This window comes from Macaca fascicularis, chromosome 3 (assembly GCF_037993035.2).
Source record: "Macaca fascicularis isolate 582-1 chromosome 3, T2T-MFA8v1.1".
In the NCBI taxonomy this organism is placed as follows: domain Eukaryota; kingdom Metazoa; phylum Chordata; class Mammalia; order Primates; family Cercopithecidae; genus Macaca; species Macaca fascicularis.
The window spans coordinates 136010121-136023825 of NC_088377.1; positions in this window are offsets into that span (position 1 = coordinate 136010121).

Below are 13705 nucleotides of genomic sequence, written 5' to 3' on the forward strand. Positions count from 1 at the left end.
AGTGAGGCATTTAGGAGGAGATTAAGTCATGAAGGCAGAACTCTCATAAGATTAGTGATCTTATAAAAGGGCTGAGGGAACAGGGTTGGTCCCTTCTTCTATGTGAGGACACAGTGTTCCTCTCATCCAGAGGATGCAAGAAAAGCCCTCACCAGACACTGAATGCCAACAGTTTGGTCTTGGACTTTCTTTCCGGAACTGTGAGAATTAAATCTTTATTATTTATCAATTACTCAGTATCAGGTATTTTATTATAGGAGGGTAAATTCAGCATGGACAGGCTGAGACAGAGTCCCAGCCATACTGACCATGTTTCACTCCCTAGTATATGCCATGATCCTGGCTCCTTCCTGCTGCAATGCATTAACACATGCCGCCTCCTACACTTGAAATCCTTTTCCTTCTTTTCCATCTAATTCCTACACACATTTTAGCTTTAAGTTCAAGAGCTAAAGATTTACTGATCACTTTCACCTGCCGTTTAGATCAGACATCTTTTCTTTCCTTTCATGTGTGTGGGGGTGTGGTGGGGGAGACCTGAGATGTGGAGTGATTAATATATTGCTCATCTCATGAGACATTATCACTTTCTTTTTGTGCACAAATGTGACAGGTTACATTTTCTAAAGATGGCCTTAACAATATCTCCAGTCCTTCATTATGCTTCTTTTACCACCCCTCCTACCAAGAGGTGGAGACTGCATCTCCACTTCTTATATCAAAGTGAGGTTTTGACTTCTTCATCCAATAGAGTATGGTAGTGTTGACACTGTGACTTCTGAGAGTAGGTTACCAAAAACCGTGGAACCTCTACTTGGTTTACTTGGAACACCTATTCAATGGAGGACCCTCTTAGGATGTCCCCTCAGAACCAAGCCATTGGGCTGTGACAAGCCTCAGCCACACAGAGAAGTCATGTATAAGTGTTCTGTTGACCAGTCCCAGTCGGGTCAGTCTTTAAAAGATCTCAACTTAGGTTTGAAACATGTGAGTGCAGACATCATCTTGGAAGTGGATCATATAGCCCCAGGTGTTTATGTCTGCAGCCATCTGAATCTTCTAAGCAGAGGCCTCAGACATAGCCATTCTGAGGCCCTGACTCATAGATCTATGAATATGATAAATACTATTTTTTTATTATTATACTTTAAGTTCTAAGGTACATGTGCACAACATGCAGTTTTGTTACATATGTATACATGTGCCATGTTGGTTTGCTGCACCCATTAACTCGTCATTTACATTAGGTATTTCTCTTAATGCTATACCTCCCCCATCTCCTCCCCGCCCCCACTCCATGACAGGGCCCAGTGTGTGATGTTCCCTGCTCTGTGTCCAAGTGTTCTCATTGTTCAATTCTCACCTATGAGTGAGAACATGTGGTGTTTGGTTTTCTGTCCTTGCAATAGTTTGCTCCAAATGATGGTTTCCAGCTTCATCCATGTCCCTACAAAGGACATGAACTCATCCTTTTTTATGGCTGCATAGTATTCCATGGTATATATGTGCCACATTTTCTTAATCCAGTCTGTCATTGATGGACATTTGTGTTGGTTACAAGTCTTTGCTATTGTTTTATGTTATTAAACTTTGGAAGGATTTGTTTCACAGCAATAATAATAACCAAGACAAAGGTGTATTTGGCTTTATCTCATTATTTATTATTTTTACTCTTTGAGCCATAATTGCCACTCTATTTTTCTTTCTCTTTCCAGCTACACAATTCCGTTTAACATGTGTCTTTGGATAAATATATATCCATAAGGAACATTAACAGTTGTTTTTTATATGTATCTATTTTTATTAAAATAAATGATCTTATGCTAAGAATTTCTGCCCGACTTTCTCCACTCCACTCTGTTTCACAGTCATTCTAGGGTGGTGTATGAATCTCATATTCACTGCTTTTGAAAGCTTCCTGCTACTCCATGGTTTGAACTCATCCTGGTTTTATTATCCAATTGTCTTGGGCTGAATACCTGGGTAAATTGTAGCTCTTCTTTTCCTAAATCAATACTCAATATGAACTAGCAAATATATAATGAGTACACAATAAGGAGTGAAATTACTACTTCAAAGATATATTCACAAAAAAACAAGCCTGCTTAATTTCCCTAAATACTGTTGGATATCTGCAATTGTCTAAACTTCTAACAACAGTGCACAAAGCACAAGAGGTTTCATTTCATATGTATTTGCAAATACTTGGCATTTTTTCTGAGTTCTAATTCCAGTCTTATAGAATCTTGGTATTGTTTCTGTTTAAATTAATATATTAGTGATGTAATAGAGCAACTTTTCAACCTTGCTGTGAACTGCCTGTTTATGCTTTTTGCCCATTTTTATTTGTTTTTTTAGGTTTCCTTTTGATTTGCAGAGTTTCTTGTAAATTTCTTGTTTTAAGCATTGCAAATATTTTCTCTTAAGTTTCTGAAACATTTTCTTTAAGAAAAAACTTGAGTATTTATGCATTTAAATTCATATTGTATTATTAATATTTTTCTTAGTTTTTATATTTTGCCTTTTATATTCAAGTCTTTATTTTGTATCAAATTTACCTTTTATATAAAATGAGGCACATTTTTTTTTCTCCACAAAAATGAGCCATTTTTTGCAATGCCTTCTACTAAATCATCCATCTTTTCTCCCCTAAAGTTTGGGACCTCTTTATATCTATGCTTAGTGTCTTTGTATACAAGACTGTTAATGTATCTTTCTGTTCCTATATAAGGAATGCACTGTTTCCATGATAATGTTCTCTAACATGGATTACATGGATTAATATCTAGTAGCATGAGGCCTCTTCTCTATTTTATCTTTTAAAGATACTATTAGTAAGCAACAGAATTTTATTCTTTCATATACATTTTTATTCTTTTTTATGTATTTGTTTTAGAGAAAGGACCTGTGTTGCTCAGGCTGGAATGCAGTGGTATGATCATAGCTCAATGCAACCTCAAACTCCTGGGATCAAGCGAGTTTCCTGCTTCAAATTCTCTAGTAGCTAGGACTACAGGTGTGTTCCACCACACCCAGCCGATTTTTTAAATTTTTGTAGATACAAATTCCTGTTCTGTTGCCCAGGCTGGTCTCAAACTCCTGGGCTTAAACAGTCCTTCTGCCTCACCCTCCCAAAGTGCTGAGGTTATAGGCATGAGCCATTATGCCCAGCCTCTTTTACGTAAATTTTAAAAATAGCCTCCTCATGTTTCTCCAAAACTCTGAGTTTTATTGGAATTATTTTGCAATCATAGATAGATTTGTGAAGAATTAAAATCTTTACAATATTAAATCATATCATTCAGAAATACTGTATTAGTTTCCATTTATTTAAATCTTGTGCTACAACCTACCTTATGACAGCCTTCTAAATTACTTACAGGTAATTACTAGATAGTCTGTAGGTTGTTTTTATTTACTTGCTTGCTTTCTTTTGTTTGATTGTTTTGGAGGAGTGTTTTGTTTTGCTACTTTGAAAATTAATCTATCTTAGTTTCCTTTCCTTTTAGTTACTGATGGTGTACAGGAACACCATTTACTGTTAAGTTGGTAGTATGTGAGATCTTTCTTCTTTCTTTTATTGGAACCAGTAGATGATTTATTAATAATAGTTATGTTAAGGCAAGGCCTAACCTGTTGCATGTTTTATCATTTTCTCCCATTTACAGTACTGAGATTTTAAAAAGCACACCACTGAAGCCGATAATAAAGAATTTGAAAGTGTATTACTCACTCTGGCATAAGCTCATTGCTGGAAGAGTGACCACTGCTGGGGGAACTCTGACGTTGGGGCAGGTAGAGAAAACCTAGCCCTGAATGTCAGTGTAATGCGTGAATAATGTTGTGATTGGACTCAAATCCTGCCCTTGGGGAGGAGACTGGGGGCACAGGGAGCAGGGCTGCCCCACATGAGCACTTATCCAGGTGACTTAGCAGAAGAAGCATAGCTGATGCCCTGGTAGATGTAATCATTTGGCCAATGCCATCCTGCTGGGGATGACTTATCAATTACAGGCAACTCTATTTTTTCAGATTATATCACCTGAAAATAAGGATAGTTTGCTCTCTTCACAATTTGTTTTTATATGGTTTTATAAAACTGTAATACATGTTACAGGAACAAAATGGCTGACTCTGGAGTTAGACTTGCCTATGTTCACCTCCAGGAAGTATCATTAGTAGCTATGTGTTTTTGCTTTGTGTGTCTTAGCTAGCTGATATGTAATTTGGGGATACTCATAATGCCTAATTCATAGGGTTAACTAAAGTATTACATTGATTCGTATGCATGAATATTTAGAAGAGTCCTCACAGACACCAGGGCCAAGTTATTTTCTTCAGAGCACTTACATGAGTTTGTAATTATATCTTTTTAAGTTTGATTGTTGATGTCAATTGATTCCACTAGACTCTCAGCTTTATGAGAGCATCCACTGTATTTAGACTTGCTCACCATCACATTCGCAACATTTAGCACATATTGAACACAGTGGGTACTATTTGCTGAATACATGAAAAGTAATAAATATAAACGTTTATGTACTGTAAATTCTCTCAAAAAATTTAATACATCAATGTGATTTTTTAAATTCTAAGATAATATTTAGTGCTTTCTGAGATTATATGACTTTCATTTTGTCTTGTTTCATCAAAGGGCTGCTAGGGATTAATGTCTACTATACCAGACCTAAGAAAAATCTGGTCTCCATATTTGGCATTTTGTTTCTAAATTAAGTCAAACTCTTAGAGAACCACATACTCAGATTACAGTAGATTGACATTTGTATTAGTCTGTTATCTCATTGTTATAAGGAAATACCAGAGACTGGGTAATTTATAAAGACATTGGCTCATAATTCTGCAGGCTGTACAGGGAGCATAATGCTGTCATCTGCTCAGCTTCTGGCGAGGCCTCAGGAAAGCTATAATCATGGCAGAAGGCAAAGGGGGAGTGAGCACTTATATTGCCAGAGCAGGAGAAAGAGGGGGTGCCACACACTTTTAAACAACCAGATCCCATGAGAACACACTCACTATCATGAGAGATGGAGTACCAAAGGAAATGGTGCCAAACCATTCATGAAAAACTACCCCCATTTTCCAATCTCCTCCTACCAGGCCCCACCTCCAGGATTTGGGATTGCATTTCAACATGAGATTTGGGTGGGGACACAGATCCAACATCCATATAACTGTTTCTTTTAAATTACAGTTTAGTATGATGTCCTAAGCTTATACCGCGGGGCTTTAGAAGGAGAGTTCTATGAATTAACTTCAATATATTTACTACAAATAAGTGGCTGAATGTGTATCTTGTTAATGGTACAGGATTTTCTTGGTGAGGCTTACTGCAGGAACTTCTGGTCTTGATAAAAGGAGTCTCTTCCCTTTCCTGAATAATTATATTGTTTTGGCATGGAGAAACCACATACTTTTCTCACTAATTGCATTTTATAGATCACAGTAAGCACTAGAAAGCTTACAGTCAAGTTTGTGGATACCCTCTAATATGAGCTGAGGGTACCTACGATATCTATTCTAACTCATGGTTTCATATTTTTTCACATTCTTTTATTTTTTATTTATTTTAATTTCTTTAACATATTTTACTTTATTATTTTTCTTTAAAAAGGTCTTTCTCCTTTGCAAGGTAAGGTAAACCATAATAAACATGGAAGCCAATTTATTGTATAGTAATAATCGTTTGTAAAAGTACATATTGCTAAAATAGCAGAGAAGAGCAAGAAGAGGAACAGGATAAGGAGAAGTAACGAATATTAAATATCTGTTGTTATTTTGGAATAGTAAACTTATTTTTCTTTGAGGAACTATACCTCCCTCTCCTCTTTCAATTATTCCAGAGGTCAAAGCCTTCCATACCCTGGCCAGTGACTAATTGAGCCTGGGATGTGATGTAAGCCAGACCAACTGGACACAATATTGCAATTTTGGATGAAAAGATGCAGGCATTTTATTTCTAATTAAACTCCCTTAGAAAAGAAGATAAGAACTAAGAGCTGCTGGTGGTAACTGTGCCACTGTATGAAATTGTCTGCCTGAATGAAATTATATGAGTGGAAGCATATGCATGGAATTAGAATAATCAAACTTTTTTTTTTTTTTTTTTTTACCTTCTTTGAGATGGAGTTTCTCTCTTGTTTCTCAGGCTGGAGTGCAATGGTGCAATCTCGGCTCACTGAAACCTCTGCCTCCCAGGCTAAAGCAATTCTCCTGCTTCAGTTTCCCGAGTAGCTGGGATTACAGGCACGTGCCATCACACCCAGCTAACTTTTTGTATTTTTAGTAGAGATGGGTTTTATCCATGTTGGTCAGGCTGGTTTCAAACTCACGACCTCGGATGATCCACCCACCTTGGCCTCCCAAGATGCTGGGATTACAGGCGTGAGCCACCGCTCATGGTCTTTATTTGAACTTTTGAATTCAGCTAGCCTGAAGCATTGCGGACTTGCTGACTACTAACGACAATCCAAATCAAATAATAATTATGTACAGAAGTGGAGTTACCTCAGCCTGAGTTCTCCAGAAAGAATTGCCTGGGACAAGTATATAAAGGCAGGTGGAGTATTTTGTGAATTTATCCCCAGAATTAGGATTGGAGATTGGGGAAAAAAAGAACCAGGAAAGGGAATAACACAAGGATACTTTCCTGAGTTGTTCAGTTAAAAAAAAAAAAAAGTTTGAATGATCTATAAGGGTTCTAGCTCTATACATGAAAGAACCAAGAAAGAGGGAAAATTAACACAAAGATACGTTCCCGAGTTGTTTAAAGCAGGGCAATTTTACAAGGACCTCCTAAAGAACACTGAAGTATATATATGCTCAGAATTGTCGATCCGAAGGACCAAAAAGGGGAATATTCATCCCCCACCTCTTATCTCCATCAATCCAGACATTTCTCCAGAATGTGTTAACTCCCTTATATTTCTAGATTTCACAACCTTAGTTGCAAGATGGATTTTACCGAAGTGACTCATGCCAAAAAGAGGAGACATGAGTTGTGTTACATGTGAGGTTTCATTATCTTATACCTTCACAAATTATTTGCTAAAACAATAGTTGGACTAAAAGTGGAGAGTATATGAAACATGGTGAAAGAGGAGGAATAGTGCAAAGTTAAAACTTTACAATGTAGAATCAACTGGAGAAAAATGTGTGTCCTTTTTCTTTGGCTAGGGGAAAGTGACTGTCTTTGTATGGATGTAAAACAGCTGTTTGAACTGCATCCTATTTACCTTAGGATTTAAACTGTAAATTATGAAGTCAAGAAACAGAAAAGTATGTGTGTTATGTAAATTTATTTCTGTGACCCTCACTAAAGTCATATTTCCATTGTATTTAAAACAGAACTACATAGAAGCATAAAAGAAGGCAAAACACCACTTAGTCAAGAACAGCTCCTTTTTCCTGAGAACAGAAGTCTAAACTGAATAAGAGTTAAATAATTTTGAGCTTCACATGTTTGAACTAGTTGTGTTTTCTGCTTTAAGCTAAAGTTTTTTCAGCAGAAGAATAAAGGATAGAAACAAAGCTGAAAGTAATATGACAACTTGAGAGATAATCCCTGCCTTCAGATCCCTTCTCCAGACACCTGTCTGCCATACCCTTTCATCTAGGCAGAGGTAGTAATTGCTCCCACTGTATGCAGTATCCACTAGAACCACAGTCTTTGTATGAGGGCTGATTATTTCTACATCTTTATCTCTGATTAGTAATTCAGAATCTGTTGAGAAAGGTGCCTAAGCTGTGATCTGAGGTTAAGAGAGATACAAAGAGTTTTCTATGGAAATTCCAATGCCAGAACCTTGAATGATGTATGGTTCTTCATTGATTTTGAACTCTGCCTACTAGTGTTTGGGATTTGATACCCAGCTAATATTTTAAGGGATGCATTTTTTTTTTCTCAGAAATCATAAAGGAGGCTATGAGACCTAGAACAGCTTCACCCATTCCCCAGTCTCTGGCTCACAAACTCACACTGTTGAATGAAATAATGAGCATTTTACATATATAGATCCCATTTTTGCAAAAAAAAAAAAAAATTAAAAAATCATCCAGTTATGGTGGCACACACCTATAATCCTATCTACCGGGGAGGATGAGCAGGAGGGTCACTTGAGCCCAGGAATTCGTGGCTGTAATGAGCTGGGAGCACACCGTTGCACTCCAGCCTGAGCAATAGAGGAAACCTCTGTCAAAAAATAAATAAATAAATAAATAAATAAATAAAGTGAGCATTTTTCAGAGACAGAGTTCCTCTTCAGTAAACCTTTTCAGAAGTGACCCTATCATGTAAATAACAGGAGATCTTCACAGAAAGCAGAATAAGAGCAGGTGAGCATAGAACTCACACCACTACCAGAAAAGGAAATCTGGATGTTATTACTCTGTAGAATATTTTATGATGCTTGGACTGGTGCTCATTAAGTGATGTTTCTCTTCTTTCTTTTATCAAAATGGGAGATTTGATTGCAAGCTAGTCTATTTTATCAAAGGCAACAGCAATGTCAATAGACTTGTCCACCAGATATTCTTCGTAGTTCTACTCCGTTATCTTGATATATTTGGCCTCCCAGAATTACCCTACAAGACTTATCTCATATAGCAGTGTTTAAATTTCTGAAAACCAAATCAAAAGTCTAATTCTGTGGGTAGCTACATTACCATGTAAATTGAATTTGCAATATTGCACTTTCACCTTAAAGTTATATCATTTATTGGGAGAAGAGAAACTTTAAAATTTAGTATGATGACATATGTACAGATTTCAATGATGCTGTCCTTCCTAGATCCCTAAATTCTGTTAACTTCAACAGTGAAAGCAAATCTCCCTCTCCTTGCCCTAAAAACCTATAATGACATCTATTAAAGTGGTTACTTTTCAGGAGCAGGGTGACCCTCCTGAGGGCCTATCACTATCCCATTACATTTCTTCCAAACATAGAACAATATTCAAGTCCCAGAAAGTCCTAGGATTTAAGGTACCAAGTGAGATCTGTGAGAAACTGGAAAAAAGGCAAGATTTTTCCAAATTTTCCTGAAGTAGAATCTTCTTTGGAAGACTTGGAAATGGTGGCCACCAGGTAACAATTCATTGCTATTGTGAGACAGAGTAAAGTTCTTTAGAACATGGTGTATCTTCTGGATCAGTAATCAATATATGGGACTGTTTCTGCCATATCCAGGAGTCACTGAACCAAGGGTTGATCATGACAGTAGTCTCTATCACATCACTTTTACCCTTTATTATGTACTACAAATGTTTGTTTCTTTTTCCTGCAACACTGTGCTTTTCTGGTATAGAGGTTTTTGTTCCTGAGGATGGAAAGCTAGAATCAGGAAACACAACAGTGGTTACAATATGCTATAAATTGAGTCTGCCACCTGGCTACTTGGGCTTCTTATGCCAGTGTACTAACAGGGAAAGAAGGTTACTGTACAGATTGGAGAACTGATTCTATCAGGAAAAAAAATCATGTTGATAGAACTGGGTAAGGAGGGGTGAAACTAGAATGCAGAAGATCCTCTGAGATATCTTTTAGTTATATCATATTCTGAAGTAAATTTAATTTAAAAAGTACAACAGCCAATACAGCCAAAATTGTTATTGGGACAGATTCTTTAGAAATGAAGGCTTGAGTCACCACCAAGAAATCACAGTTAGTTGAATTTCTTGCTAAGAGCAAAGGGAATATGGATTGCAGGCAAAGGAAAAAGGAAAATACAAATTGCAGCTATGACCATGTGACCACATGTAGAAATGAAGACTGAAGTAGTTATGAGCATTTATTCTTTACATTGACACGTATATGTTTGTGTTCTGGCAATTTTGTTGTATTTCTATTTCTTATGTTCTTAATATTTAAAGTAAGATGTTATAATTTTATCACATTAATATAATGATGAAAGTCATAGCTCAGTGCATGAGTTACAGGATATCAGGGAGGAGTAGTGCTTGGCTAGAAAAGTACTGAACATTACCCAAATACATATAGAGATATTGTGGTATATGAACTTTATATCTTCTTTTGAAAGACATATTGTTTTCATTTGTATGAGAGACAGTTGTATCAGGTTAGGCTGAAACAAGATTTTGCTATTGTCATTATGTGAAAATAAAATATGTTTTAAACCTATGTATATAGCTCTCAGGTTGAAAACTGATGGACTGTGATAATTTTGTTTTATGTCAACATGGCTAAGCTGTAACTACAATTCCTAGAATCTATTTCCCTTTATACTTCTGTTGGGTTAGAGTTTCCCAAAAGGGAAATATTCACAAGTTTAAGAAGGCAGAATTTAAGTAGACACAAGATGCCAGTGGATTTCAGCTTGTCCTTCCTCTTCCTTTCCCTGCTCGAAGCTTTACTTTGCAAATACCAGCTCTTTAAGCCAAGTGCACCACTGTATGCAGAGAGAATATCCTTCCATAGATTTCTGCTTTAGCTATTCTTTGCAGTCTTACGATATCAGCTGGAATGACCAGGCTTCCTTGCAATTTCTCTGCAAACTAAATTATCCATTCATACCAATGCTTTCAGCAGGCTGGTTGGCAGGTTTTCCCTGAACTCTTAACTTCCCTCTTTGGATCTTGCTTTCAGCTCCTCCTGCCATTGTATAAGCAATACATTTCTTATTGTACGATATTCAAAGTGGTTCGACTTTCCTGATTGAGCCATGGTAGATTAATAGTTGATTTTAAAACACTTGATTATTATTGCTGTTTTTATATAATTTTCCTGCCTTGGTTTCCAAGTTACCACTTCCGTTTTATTTCTTCTTGCTTATCTGTGTCTTCTCTGCTCTTTCTCTTTTTTTCCTTGACCCTTTAATTTTAGAATATTCTAGTGCTCAATCTTGGTCCTTGATATGGTTTGGATTTTTGTTCTCTTCAAATCTCATGTTGAAATGTAATCCCCAATGTTGAGGTGTTTGGGACATGGTGGTAGATTCCTCATGAATGGCTTGCTGCCATCTCTGTAATAATGAATGAGCTCTCGCTATATGAGTTTATGTGAGATCTGGTTATTTAAAAGAACCTGGTACTTCCACCTCCCTGTCTTGCTCCTGCTCTCACCATGTGATATGCCAGCATCCCCTTTGCCTTCTGCCATGACTCTAAGCTTCCTGAGTCCTCACCAGAAATTCAGAAGATGCCTGCATCTTTTACAGCCTGCAGAACCATGAGCCAAATATATATATTTTTTTGTTTATAAATTACCCAGTCTTAGACATCCCTTTATAGCAATGCAAAATAGACTAACATAGTCCTCTTCTCAATCTGCGATTAATCCTTTGGTTATCTTATGTAGGCTTGCAGTTTACAATATTCGAGTAGTCTGAATACCTTTTATACCAATATCCAATCCATCTGAAAATATTCTGGACTTCACCTTTAAAGTATTTTCAAAAAAGCAGAGAAGCAAGATGTCCAACTAGATGCAGCTTGGGGGAGCATCTGCCACTGAGGGACTGGGACACCAGAAGACTGGCAACCTCTGAGCACATCTTTGGAAGGAAGGCATTGAGAGTGGATGGAAGGAGGAAACAGATGCTGGTCTGAAAGAGGAAGAAGCTGGGATCCCTGCATGGGGCTGTGTCACACTGGAATACATTCTTGGCCTCTGGTAACTCCTGGGGAAGGGATGAATTGAGTACGTGAGGATTGGCCTGCTCTCATCACAGATCCCTGGAATCCTGTAGCAGGAGACCTCACGACCACCATGGACATAATTATTTTAAAGCTCAGGACACTTCAATAAAACAGAGGGAAACAATTCAATGAAATCAAGAAAGCACTAAAATATAAAAACTGGAAATTTAACAGACAAATTAAAATAAAACTCCAAAAACAATTCTAGAGCTGAAAAAAAAAAAACCTCTAAAATTAATGAAATAAAAAATGCAGGAGAATATCAACATCAGAATTGATCAAGCAGAAGGAAAGACCTGTGAACTTGAAAACAGGTTATTTAAAAATACAGTCAGAAGACAAAAGATAAAAAAGAATAAAAGGTACTAAAGAAAGCTTACTGGATTTATGAGACAGCATTAAAAGAGCAAATATTCAAGTTATCATTGTTTATATGAAGAAACAAATGTTTGAGTTATAGGGCTGTGTGAAGAAGACAAACAAATGATTAGAAAGATTATTTAAAGAAATAATAGCAGAAAACTTTCTAAATTTGGAGAAAGATATGCATATCTAAATACAAGAAGCTTCAATGTCTAAAATCAGATTGAATTGGAACAAGATTACACCAAGATATAATAAAACTGTCAAAAATTAAAGACAAACAAAGGATCCTGAAAACATTAGGAGAAAAGAAACAAATTAAATATAAGGGAGTTCTAATAAGACTAGCAGCAGATTTCTTAGAAGCAATTTTTACAGGCAAAAAGAAAATGGGATAATATATTGAAAGTACTGAAGAGAAAAAATAACTGTTAACTACGAATATTGTATCTACAAACTATTCTTCAGAAATTAAGAAGAAATAAAACATTTTGCAGACAAAAACTGAGGGATTTCATTATTACCATCTTACAAAAAATGATAAAGGAAGTTCTTCAAACTGAAAGATAAGATGTTAAATAGTTACACACAAACATGAAAGTATGAAACTCACTTGAAAAAGTAATCACACACCCTACTAGTGTAATGATACTATGAAAATCACTTATATATTTAGTATGATGGTTAAAAGATAAAATTATTAAAAATAATAGGTACAATAATTTGGTAAGTGATATACAATATAGAAACATTTAAATTGTGAAATCAAAAAGTTAAAATATCAGAACTGATGGAGTAAAAATGTAGTTTTTAAATTAAATCAATATAAATTCAGCTCAACATTGTTTTTTATAACTATTATAACTATATATACAATATATATATTTTATATATATAATTATAACTATTGTGTTTTGTAAGCCTCACCATAACCACAAAGCATAAAACTATAGTAAATACAAAAAGATAAAAATAAAGGAATCAAAATATTTCATTAGAGAAAATTACTTAGCCACAAAGTAAGACAACAAAAGAGAAAGACTGAAACAAAGGAGGTACAAAAAAAATCAGGAAGCAATTTTTTAACATGGCAGTAGTAATTACTTACCTATCAATAATCACCTTATTTGTAAATGGATTAAATTATTCAATCTAAAGGCATAGAGTGCTGACTAGATGGAAAAACAAGACCCAACTTTATGCTGTCCACCCGAGACTTGTTTTACCTGTAAGGACACACATAGACTAAAAATCAAGGGATGAAAGAAGATATTCTAAGCCAATTAAAACTAAAAGAGAGCAATAAGTATACTTGTATGAGATAAAATAAGCTTTAGGTCCAGCTAAATATACTGAAAAAAGGATAAATTCTGGAAGAAGATGCAACAAGTATAAATATTTATACAACCAACATTGGAGCACTTAAATATATAAAGCAAATACTAATAAAAGGAGAATTGGACTGTAATGCAATAATAGTAAGTGACTTCAAGGCTTTACTCTTAACAATGAAGAGATTCTCCAGGGAGAAAATCATTATAAAAACATCAAATGTGAGCTACACTTTAGACTAAATGAATCTAACAGATATATACGGAACTGTCCATCCAGCTACAGAATACATATTCCTCTTAACTGTAGGTGGACCATTCTCCAGGATAGATGATATGC